Below are 13154 nucleotides of genomic sequence, written 5' to 3' on the forward strand. Positions count from 1 at the left end.
TGTATTTCCGTGGTGCTGATGCTGTGCTGAGCGGACAGCTCCTGAAGCTTTTGAAGTGTCGGAAAGTGGAAAGCTAACAACGTGACTCTCACCGGTAGGCTAAGTTATTTTTAGCCAATTACAAGTTGAATCTGGTAGTTGGGGTTGTTAGCTAAGATACCGTCATTTAGAAGCGGCAAAACTATTATGTCTATGCGAGCTAATTTTTGATGTGCACCGCTGGCGCAGCCATTTTTTTTTTATCCTTCTCAGATTCATTCACTGCATGTCGTGCCCAGGAATGGACTGGGACAAAAAAATTGGCCCAGGCATTTTGACTAGAGACCGGCCCACCAGGTATTATAGGAAAAACCATAAAGCCTTTGAATGAAAACAAACGTCATTGTGACAGTGATGTACACTGTCTTGTTGGTACATATGTATCATTCTAATAAACTTAAATCTACACCATCCTCCCTATTCTGGTATTCTAAACAGTACTTAGTCGAAACCCAAAGACTGCTTGGTTGAGTTAACTTCCTGAACTATCTACATCATATGGTGGAAACCTGAAATTAAGACAGAGAAGACTAGAGGTGAGACATGACCATTACTGAATATTAAAAATAATAAATGACAGATTTAATGATATTTTCATAAACTATTTATTTACCACATCATTAAACAGCATGGCAGGGCAAAATATTTTTTCTAACATGGCAACCTTTAAAAAGTGAAAGGAGATAGAAAGACGTGAGAAAGAATAAAACTTAATTTTTTTGATGGCATTTTACACAAAGTACTAATACAGAATCTAGAAAATGTGGGAAAATACTGGCATCATGTACAGTACTTTCTTCTGAAGAAATTATGTTGGGACCCTGAAAAAAATTACTATGTACAATAATGGATTTCTATACATTTGACATCAGATGAAAACTTTGGTTGTAAGATTCGGATAATTATTTGTTAAAAGCGAGACATTTTAAATGAGAATAAGAAAGAAAAGTATTTTTTGTGCCCTCCTTTTCTTGTTAATGCTCTACCTGGCCCCATGGCAAAACTTTGCTAGACCCGCCCCTGCACACTTACCAGCTGTCAGCTACATAGAAAAGGATCCTGGGGTTATTTGTCTCTCAGAAACAGTTCATAACTTCCCTTCAACTCATTCATGTCACCTAAAAGGTAAACCTGTTTCTCCATCACCTGTTCAGCTCTGATGATTCAGTAAGGACATCTCCTGTTTTCATCTTCATGTTTACCTCTCACCACATATCAAACCGTTATCGTGACCAGCAGCTTTTCCAGCTGTGGCTCCAGCAAACAATAATTAATATTAAATAAATTCTAACAACAGCTGATCAAGCTTAAACGTGCTGCTGTTGTTTAGCGCAATATCCGCTGGTTTCCTCTTTCTGGCGCAAAGTGGGCAATAAACAAACATGAGAGAAAAGCCGATCAGCTGATCATTGATCCATTTCATGATTGAAGTAGCAACAGGTGCGGGAGGGTGAGAGGATGAGAGAAGAAGAGGCAGCTGCAGCGTAATAATGCAGAATAACTCCAGCTTTGTGTCTTTTTTTCTATTCTAGCTGAAGTCCGGGACAAATCGGGTTTCTTTTCAGCTCAATACGAAACGCGTAATATTTTCTCTGAATACGGGACGATTCGCTATCAGTAACATCATAGCACCCACCCAGCTGTATAGAAACTCTGTCATGCTAGCTAGTACGCAGTACACGTTATTGTAACTGACTGTAAAAAGTCAGCACAACGAAAAAAAACTCCACCTAAACTTGGTTTATATCTGACCCAGATAAACTGCAGGTCATAAATTCTTACCTGAAGTTCAGTTCACCTGACACTCGGACCACCAAACAACTGAGTTATTTTTACACATCAGCCAGCATCTGGCCAATCCACCACCTTTCATTGTTTATACCGTCAGAAAAAAAAGAATTCACCATGGGCCCACTGAGCAAATGCCCAGTATGCCCGATGGCCAGTCCAGCTATAGTTGTGCCATCAGTTAACCCGCTGGCACGCGTGCCTAGGGTTGCCGACCCCTGATCTATAGAATACACTTTAACCCTTTAAGACCTACCATAGAACCAAGTCCGCCAGAGCTTATATTATATTTTTACATGGTGTGGTGCCATTTTTGGGAGCATTTCAAGTTGCTATACATCAATACAACAATTATAGCCCAGATTTTAATAATATGTATTCATTAAGTGCATAGTAATTACATAAATTGCAAAAAAGTGCAACAAACTACAAAAAAATTGAAAATCGTTTTTGCTTTTTTAACATATATTTCTAGTTAGAGAAATTTAAGAGGCTTATCCCGCAAAACTGTAAATACAAAAAAGTTGCACAAAATAGTTTCCCACCACAGGAAATTAATTTGTGTCTTCATAGTTTTATTTTTGAAATACACCGATTTTTATACACTGCAGAAAAAATGAAAATAAATATTATACTGCAAATTTGCAAAAAAGCAGCATATGCATCAAAATAAACTATTTCCAGCAGTGCAATATGAGTCCTAAGCATCCCAGAAACGACACAGAAAGTCATAAAGTCTAACATAACTTTTAAAAATACCAGTATAGGCCCTGAGGCCATGATGGTAAAAAAATAAAAATAAATTTCCGCGAAAATGACGTCACTTCCTGTTTTGGGCAGGTAATGGCGGACATGCAAAAGTTCGCGCTGACGTCTATTCCAACGTAGGAAGTGTTATGAACAGCTGATCGAATCGGCAAAGCGTGTTTCTGGAATATTATGTTTTTGTTCCTGCAAGCGCTTTTTATGCAGTTTTTGCAAAGCTATATGTGGAAGGAAACTGTGACCTAGGACAAGCTGATGGCATAAGATGTAAGTACAACTCCTCCGGTTTCATATGCAAAAAAAATTATTGCACTAGCTTACATGGTTGCAGTGCTACCGGGATTTAAAAATAGTTATGCAAAACAGAGCGTGCCCGCTCCGACCGGCTCTAAAGGGTTAAACACATCTCATTACTTTACACATACAAATGTAAAATTTGTGTTTACTGTTAGTAATATTAGAGACAGTGTTGCTAAACAAAAGCGATGGCTCTGAACAGCATGTACACAAAGAAGTTATCATGAATGTCAAGGGTCAATCTCTGGTAACTTCCAATTTGCAAGTCTGTTGAATGGCCTTTGTTTCTACTTTATTTAAATGATACTATAGAATACTATTTGTATTCTTATTTTTCATCAGCTAGATTTGTAATGTTTTATGTATATTTATATAGGATATATTTATATAGGAAAGTGTACTTTCCTATATGCTATTTAAATAAAGATTTGTTTGCTGTCTTCCATCTTTTTGGTCATTTCTCTACACTGTATCTACAGCAGACGAACCAACCTGTGCACTGCCGGGATTGATTGCAAAAAAGCCTCGGACTCTCTGCCCCTTCATCAGGAATTGGATGGGAATGTGCAGAATAACACTAGAGGCCAACTTCAAGCACAAGTCACCATAAGTGTGGGATCTACCAAGAATATCCTTTGTTCTCACTGCTGCGTAGAACTGAACCCTCTCAGCCATTAACATTAACAAAACTGGCTGTGGATGCAGACTACAAAATGGAGGACTTGTTAGCCACCTCCTCTAAATGAATGTCATAATGCTGTTTGCCAGTAGTGAACGAGGTATCAGTTCATTGATCCACACCACTAAGACCTACAGCAATGACATGAGAATGTCATTCAGACGGGAGAAGGTAGTCAGAACTGAGGGGATTGCACTACCAGAAGACAACATCGCAGACATAAGAAAAGCTACAAGTACCTTGGAATCCCACAGGTAAATGGGACCCATGACGAGGCTGCTAGGAAAGCCACAACAATGAAATACCCACAGAGAAAAAGGCCTGAGGAGTCAGCTAAATGGGAAGTACAAAATCTGGCCAACCAACACATATTGGCCTTTAGATACCCTTTAGATACCCTGCTGGGATAATAAGTTGGCCAAAGGAGGAGACAGAAGCCACTGACATCAAGACAAGGAAAGGCTTTACTATGCATGAGGGGTTTCACTCAGAGTCCAGCACCTTGAGGTGTACGCTAAGCGGCAGTAAGGTGACCAGGGACTAGTGAGTGTAAGAACCACTGTACAGGATGAAACACAAAAAAATCCATGAGTACACCAGGGAGATGGCCACAACTGATCGGGTGCTTGAATACCTCAGTGAATACCTCAAGGAGCAGAAACTGGAGAAAGAAAAGGAGCACAAAGAACCTTCATGGAAGGTTACTTCCATCTAGCCATCTCAGCTGAATTCATCATATATAGGCTGTTTCTGAGTGACATTGCCGAAGGATAATATATGATTCAGATAGCTTTCACAACTCTTATCATTACTCTTACTCATAGCTCTTAAAGCTACATTTTGTACCATAAGTGTGTGGATTTTTGTGCCATTACTTTAACAGCCAATTACAGTACGGATTGGAGGATATGTCAACGCACACCGTCATTACCAAACACAGGTTGGACACCATGGAAATGTTTCTGTTTTTATTTCTTCATTTTGTATTGTATTCTGTTTGGCCTAAGTATGACCACCAGCATAACATGACAAAAACAAAACAATAAATAAGATTCATATCAGTTTCAAACAGATTTTTTTCCTTCTTTTTATTTATTTTGTTACTGGTTTTACATTGAGAGCCATTTATGCAGAATCCCTTATGCAGTAGATTGTTCATGCCTGTAAAGTCTTTAGCATTGTTTCAGTTAAATCTTCATTATTTTCAGATATTGATACTATTTTTCCTGCTACAAGGAATGCTCCAGTTCCACATTTCACACAAGCCTTAAAATTCCTAATTCCCTTGATAATTAAAAGAAAAAAGAAAATATGGAGAAAGTATGATATATCGAGTAAATATTGGTATGTATCCAGGTTTTTTTATTTGTTTTATATTGATACCTTTTTATTGTACCTCGGCTTCAGACAGACTCCAGTCTCTTTTATCTAAATTTGGATTTCGTAAGCCCAATCAGGTCTTGAAAAAGGTGTTTTCTGAGCCTTTCTGATGCTTCACAAGGTGTATCAAGCCTTTTGGTTTTCTTCTAATAGATAATATAGATAAGTCCAGATAGAAGATAGATGAACGTGATAGTTGTTGTTGGAGCAGCATCACACAAATTGTTATTACAACAGCTGACGTTCCCAAGATTCAAGACAGGGAGACTTAAAAGGCTGGCCACTGCTGTACAGATGTTTTCAGACATGCAGTTCTTGACTGGAAATGAAGTGCTGATACCTGATGGCACTGTAGATAAAAATCATAATTTCAGATTTTAATCTTTATAGAAATTTTTTCGTCAAGAGACTTTTTCCAGGCCAACCTGGTAAATAGAAACACGTTCTTAATGGGTTATATTGACTCAGCATACCATCTTGTGGTACAAAGTGGTATTACATTAAACTAAAAACACCTGACCAGTGTAGAAATGTTTAGCTTATTTTAGAGTTTAGAAATGTGTTAACATAGAATGTAGAATTATTGTAGAGACACTGACACTGCCCTCAATGTAATAAAGGCCTGACTCTGTCATGAAGTTAGGAGTAAATTGTAGGAGACCCCTCCCCCAGTTGAACTGTGAAAGGTCTCAACATTTGTAACTGGATAACTGGGGTCTGGAAGGGAGATGGGTTTTATGACCTCTAGGGAGTCACCTACACCCACAGTGTTTTAACTGTCACGCACGTATCTTTAACACTAATGCACAAGAATAATACTACGCCAAGTAAAAACTGGAGATTTAATACATCATTGCTTAAAGATGAAGACTTTATTAAATATTTTAAAAAGGAATGGATTTCATATTTAGACTTTAATGACACTCCCGGAATATCTGCTTCTGTTCTATGGGAAGCAGGGAAAGCTGTGATGAGAGGTAAAATAATTTCTTTCTCATCACACAAAAAGAAAGAAGAAAACAAAAATATTCAGGAATTAGAAAAAACCATCAAATCACTAGAAGAAGCCTATGCGTGCGACCAAGATCAGAAAACATTGAACAAAATACACAAAACAAAACTAGAATTAAATGAAATTATTAATAAAAAAACACAATTCCTTATACAAAGACTTCGCTTGCCGAATTTTGAACACAGTAACAAATCAGGTCGATTTCTAGCTAACCAGTTAAAAATAAATAAAGAAAAAACAACTATATGTGCTGCTAAAGATTTATTGGGGAACACAATATATGACCCTGGAAGAATAAACAACATTTTTAGGGATTTCTATGAAACTTTATATTCACCACAAATAAACCCATCTAAAAATGAAATTCATTTGTTTCTTGACAACGTAACTCTTCCAAAATTACTAGACAGTCAAGCAATGGCACTGGATTCGCCACTGACGCCAGGTGAACTCCAGGAAGCCCTGATAAGTATGCCCAATAATAAGGCTCCAGGTCCAGACGGCTTCCCTGCAGAATTCTACAAAGAATTCTGGACAATTTTGGCACCAGTATTCCACGGAATGTTGCAGGAAATCGAGGAAAATGGCAGACTACCACCAAATGTGAATTCTGCCAACATTAGTCTCCTGCTAAAACCAGGCAAAGACCCTTTATTTCCCTCAAGCTATCGTCCAATTTCTCTTTTAAATGTAGACCTTAAAATAATCTGCAAAGCTCTCTCAAAGAGATTAGAGAAAATAACCCCCCTCTTAATTCATCCTGACCAAACTGGTTTCATAAAAGGTCGGCACTCCTCAACAAACACTCGTAGATTACTTAATTTAATAGACTACTCATACAATAAAAACATCGAAACCATAATATTATCTCTAGATGCAGAAAAAGCATTTGACAGAGTTAACTGGAAATTTTTATTCGCAACTTTACACAAATTTGGTTTTGGAAACTCTTTCATAAACTGGATAAGAATATTATACAATTCCCCAACAGCTCGTATCAGAACAAATGACCAGACATCCTCCAGCTTCTATCTCCTGAGGGGCACCAGACAGGGATGCCCACTCTCCCCTTCACTTTTTGCAATTTTTATCGAACCTCTAGCAGCAGCATTTAGACAGGCTACAACAATTAAGGGCATAAAATGTAAGAACATAGAACATAAAATCAGTCTCTATGCGGATGATGTGTTGCTTTTTCTGCAAAACACACAAACAAACCTCTATGAGGTAATTACTCTAATAAACTGGTTTTCAAGAGTTTCAGATTATTCAATTAACTGGCCAAAATCTACAGTTCTTCCCATTAACTGCTCCTTCCATAATTCTTCCTCTGCCCCACTACAATCTGGAAATATTAAATATTTAGGTATTAATGTTTCTCCTAAGCTTTCAGACTTAACTAAATTAAACCACATCCCACTTCTAAAGAAAGTAGAAGGCGATCTGACTAGATGGAAATCTTTACCCATATCACTCATGGGAAGGGTCGCCTCTATAAAAATGATGACCTTGCCAAAAATAAATTACTTATTTTTGATGATCCCTAACAAACCATCACAAGATTGGTTCAGATCTCTGGATTCATATATTTCCAAATTCCTTTGGAAAGATAAACCCCCGCGTATCAGCTTAAAAACGCTACAAAGAACCAAGGATAGAGGATGATTAGATCTGCCTAATTTTCACCAATACTTCTTAGCCAACAGGCTTCAGTTCATCTCAGAATGGTTAAAACATACCTTCTTAGATGAGCCCTGGCTAGATGTTGAACAGGCACTATGCAAGGATCTAGAGATTTCAGACCTACCATTTATTAGCTCAAACATCAAAAGACATGAATGCTTTAAAAGTATCAACATCAGGTTTTCTCTGACAGCATGGTGGGAGTTTCTAAAAATAACTGAGTCTTCATTAATCCCATGCAAACGTACACCTATCTGGAAAACCCTGACATATTACAAAACAATAATATGATTAATTTCCCAGAATGGAGTTGTAAAGGAATTAAATACTTAGAACATATATTAGAGGGAACAGAATTTATTCCATTTGACAGACTAGTTGCACAATATGGGATCAACAAGAAAAGATTTTTAGAATATCAACAAATTAAATCCATAGTAAAAAGGAAATTTAACCTCAGTCAAGTTGAATTACAAACACCACCAAGTGTGGCTCATTTCCTTACTCTTAAATCCCCCAAATTATTATCTAAAATATACAGAACACTTTCTAAATTAGATGAATCAACATCCCTTCCTATTTCAAAGTGGGAAGCAGATTTATCAGTCAGCTTAGAACAAAACTTCTGGTCTCAGGTATGCTTAAAAACCTTTAAATTGATTAAAAATCCCAGTCTGCAATTAATACAATACAAAATACTACATAGAGTGCACTATACAGGTCATCGGATGTTCAAGATGGGCTCTACATCTTCCAACAACTGCTCACACTGTCAAGGCAATACACCAGACAATTACATTCACGCTCTTTGGTTCTGTCCACCAGTGCAGAAGTTTTGGCACGAGATATGTGAAGACTTATCAAAGTGTCTGAAATGTAAAATTCCAACCTCCCCTTTAGTATGCTTGTTGGGAAAATTGGATGAGGTCACTACAGAAACTAATACAGTCCACATGGTTTTTACTGCCCTATGCATCGCCAATAAAACGGTCCTCATAAACTGGAAAAATAAAAATTCTAACCTTAATTCTAACCAATATAGAAACCTTCTAATAGATCACATTAGTCTCGATATAGCCTCTGCCACCACATTAGATCAATCCCTCTGGGCTCCTTTGATTGGCTCCATCACCTAGCGGGGGTAGGGGGTCGTGGTTTGGTCCCGCCTTAGCTACTGTGGTTGATATGGAGTTGGGGCGGGCTTAGGGCGCCTGGAGGACACCTAGAGGCGTTATCCCTGGTTAGTGGCTCTGGTCGCTCTTAGAGGTTGTTCTCCTCATGGCTGCGTGCAGCGGGGCTGGAGGATGGTCTGTACTGGTGGACGTAGGTTACTGGCCTGGTGGCCTGGCTGCCCCTGAGTGGATCCGGGGCAGGCGTGGGGGTTTGGGGTTCGGGGGTGCTTCGCCTCCATGCTGGGGCTCTGGCTGGGCCTTGGGGGCTTCGGTCCTCGTCGGTGTGTCACCGAGGTTGTGAGCGGGTGGGTGCATGGGGGCTCAGCCCTGGCGCAGGGGGCCTCTTGTGCATCGGCCTAACTGGGGGGCTCTTCAACTGGCGGGGAGGTTGTTCCATCCTTGCAGGAGTCCACTCTGCAGGTGGGGGAGAGACATAAGAGAGGTGGAGAATAAACTTAACCTGGGTGTTTGTTGTCTTGCGTAGTCTGGGAGACGATTGAATGTTGGGGTGGGTACAGTTTCCTCTGCGGTGGGGTAGGGTGGGCTGCCCCGGGTCCTGTGGGGCTTGGCAGTGCTACCATAGGCCCCAGTCTGGATGGACCTGGGCTCCCTTGCCTTGGTGGGTACCAGAGGACGGGGGTGCCTACTGGGGTCAGCGGGGGAGCTGGCCCTAGGGAGGGGCATCCTCCCCTCCCTCCTTTTCCTCCCCATCCCTGGCTACCTCCCTCTTCCCGCTCCACCACACTCACCCACACAGGTAGGGCCTTGGGGTGTGGGTGTGTCACAAGGGTGCAAGGGAGACATCCCCCCCCCCCCCCCCCCCTCTGTTCCCTTCTGGCCACCTGTGCCTATATTTTATCTCACAACTTAGACATCCACATTACTTACACTCTCATAACACACACACACATATATAGGGCCTTGAGGGTGGGCACGTTAACGGCGTCCAGTGGACGGTCTGTGTACTCAAACCTACCTCTGGCGCTGGTGCCCACCTCCCAATTTTAAATCCATGTAGACATTGAGGGTTCTCGGGAGGGGCCGTGATAAACACCTGCTGCTCTCTGGCAGCAGCACCATGCTCTCCCTTGTTTTAAATGCACTTTAGAACAACACGCAGCAACTGTTAGGTTTTGTATTGTTGATTGCCATTTATGCTTAGAAATATTTAACCATATATGCTTAGAGGTGTATAATCAATTGTGTAGTGATAGGCTGTGTGATCTTTAGCAGGCTACAAAGGCTTGGTGTGCATTCTAGAGTGGAATGCACACCCACATCCTAGGAGCATAAGAGAGGTCCTATCTTCTCTTTGTTGATATATGGTATAGCAAACACACGTATATCTCTTTAAGTATAAGAGCCTTTTGTTCAGATGGACCCGCTAGACTCCTGGCACCAGCTTTGGGGAGTCTTCACAGCGTCACATCTTGACCTCACACAAATCACATACACACACACACACACACACACACACACACACACACACACACACACACACACACACACACACAGTATTCTTTGTTCACATGTATACCTATGTAAGATGTTATATGTTAATGACCCTATGCATATTCATGTAACCACAATAAAAGGAGTGCTATGGGGAACCTGGCTGAGAGTCTGATGGAGGTCAAGTGGTGGAACAACACTTGGCTCCAGGCAGGTCTCCCTCATGCATGAGTAACATGAAGAACTTTGCCTACTTGGTGTTCAATGCTTTTGCTGTGTAATTATACTGTCTTCAACATTCCAGCGAATAGGTTCAAGCTACAAACCTATCATTAATTGGTCCTTCGAGAGCCGGAGCCCTGGAGTCGACATTCTCAGAGGGGAGAAGAGACACGCTGAAAGACTGACGTCAGCCAGGAAGTTCCTGTAGTAAAGTCCCGAGACGTGAGAATTTGTCATCGGGCCAGTGGATTAGCTGTCTGTTTTCTCTCCTTGATGAATGACGATCGGCGGGATCCGAGGCTATACTACACGCTAAGCAACACCGAGTAAGTTTAGAGTCCAACTCTATAACTGTACGTCTTCGCCGCTCAGTGGGGCGTTGTCTGTGGCCGTTTAGTGGGGATAAAATTCGTTGTTTGTACGTCTTCGCCGCTCAGTGGGGCGTTGTCCGTGGCCGCTCAGTGGGGATAAAATTCGCCGTCTTAGTGGGGCGATGTACAAAGCCGCTCAGTGGGGTTTTTTTGTACAGAAGCATTAAGTCGCAGAGTTGCGCAGTTCGAACTTTTTTGGTTCGCCGTCTTAGTCGGGCGAAATGTAGACCACTTTGTGGGATCTGCCGCTTTGTGGGGAATTTAGAAGTTCCGCGGGGTCCAAATTGTGCTGGACAATAGGCCTATTTTGTGTTGTTGTTGTTGTGTTTGAGTGTGTTTGTGTGAGTGGGTGTGGAGCAGAACACGTGGTCTGTGACACCGGCTGCTGTTGTTATCATGGGTTCCTAAGCAACCAAGAGTGCGTCAGAGGGTGACAGACGTTTATGCTGGACTTTGCTCCTGGCAGCACAAAGTATTTTAAAAAAAACTAAAAAAAACAGAGCAACGGCTCCTTAGCTGCGCGGGTTCACGCGAGCACGGTGGCGCGGGTTTCACGCGGACCTGAGCCGTGCGGTTAATCGCAGGCTTATAAATGGAAGAGATTCAAATGTCAGAAGTTTTCATAAAACACACCAGCCTTAAAGAGCGTGTGGAGAAGGCCAGCCCACATCAGCAGCACTTAAGATATGCTCTGGTGAATGGCTTTCCCCCACCCCTTGCTGACATAAAATGTTTATTCTTTAGCTTGCCCTGATCGACAACAGCCTGTGTGCCAGACAAATCTGTTAAATCAAACTTCACATTTTCAACCAACTATAGATCATGAGAGTGATAAAGTACTCAGCATAACAGACAAGTATCATGTGCAGGTTTTCTCCAATCATTAAATCACTATTATTGCCATAATTTGTCCCAAATCATGAATCATCCCAATTTATTCCACAATTTAATCTGTGACTTTCCTTAAACAATGTCACTCCACCCATTTTATCACTATGAGTTCAATAGTGGCAGGCTAATGAGCCCATATTCAACTATTCCATAAACACTGCATCTCTTATTTGTTTTTCTCATGTCACTTGTCTACTTCTGCTGAATCCTCTACATGCACTCTTAGAGAAAAAACAAACATTAGCAACACACATGGATCGTGTGGTGGGCAGACGTCGGCCATCCACATTCCAGAGGTGCCGTAAAAGGCCATAAAATTAAGCCTGCTGTAAAAAGAATAACACTGGTTTCAACACAGGAAATTTCTCACGTTATTCGCATCGTCAAAGTAATCTTCAACATTTTCCCAACAACACAGTGTAACAGCATCACCAACTCATAACCTGTAGTAGAGAAACAAACATCAACCCATTGTTCTGTTAGAAATCACATCATCAAATCACATGAAGAACTGTAATGCTGTAGAAAAGAGAATGTAAATGTTAGTGCTGCGCAGGTGTGTACACACTTTCTCACAGTAACTTCTGTGAGCAACACACCCCTGGTTGATTCCCAAACATAGAAAATGGCATTTAAAAGGTTAAACCATCACGCAACCTCAGATGTTGCTGTCATCTTTCTGCTCCTGTAAAAGGAAACACATAAATTCATCCACCCTTTTGTCCTGTCTAGGTGGAGGTTAACCTTGAGTCGTGGTCAAGTCTTGTCAGCTTTTACCAGTCAGTCAGTTTGTTTTTATTTCCATTCATTCATTCATCCATTCATTCATTCTTTCTTTGCTGATAGTGGAACCCATCGTCGCATTTAGTTTCCACTCTCAGCAAAATGACGTCATTTCAAAAAGAAAAAGAAGAACTTTAGATCGGATTACCTCGCTGAATCCTTTTTAGGCCGGGACTCTCATTTTCTAATTGTCCCAAATAAGTGGCTTTCTCCAGAGCCCATTTTAATGTGGAGAAACTCACTTGCAACAATTTTCTTGACGACGTGTAGCACTTTTAATTCCCGACGTGCAGATCTGCTTAAAGAAAAGAAATTCACAAACAGAAATCAGTGCACTGTTCAAAAAATAAAAATAAAATGAAAAATGACAAATAAAACTGAAAAACAAAAGAAAAAGAAAAAATACAGAAGCCCGGTCTTAGGACTTGTCACAGAATATTCTTTCTCTTATAGGTGAGAAGACACCAAATCTAAAACTTGGTGCCATGGTAAAACCTTCCCCATACTTCAGAAACAAAAACAAAACAAAACAAAAACAAAAAATCTGCTAGTTTGACTCATTTAAACTCTGGCTGCAGGATTCTGTTCACCCCTGCTATCATGTTCCCCAAAATAATACT

This window comes from Astatotilapia calliptera, chromosome 17 (assembly GCF_900246225.1).
Source record: "Astatotilapia calliptera chromosome 17, fAstCal1.2, whole genome shotgun sequence".
Classification (NCBI taxonomy): Eukaryota; Metazoa; Chordata; class Actinopteri; order Cichliformes; family Cichlidae; genus Astatotilapia; species Astatotilapia calliptera.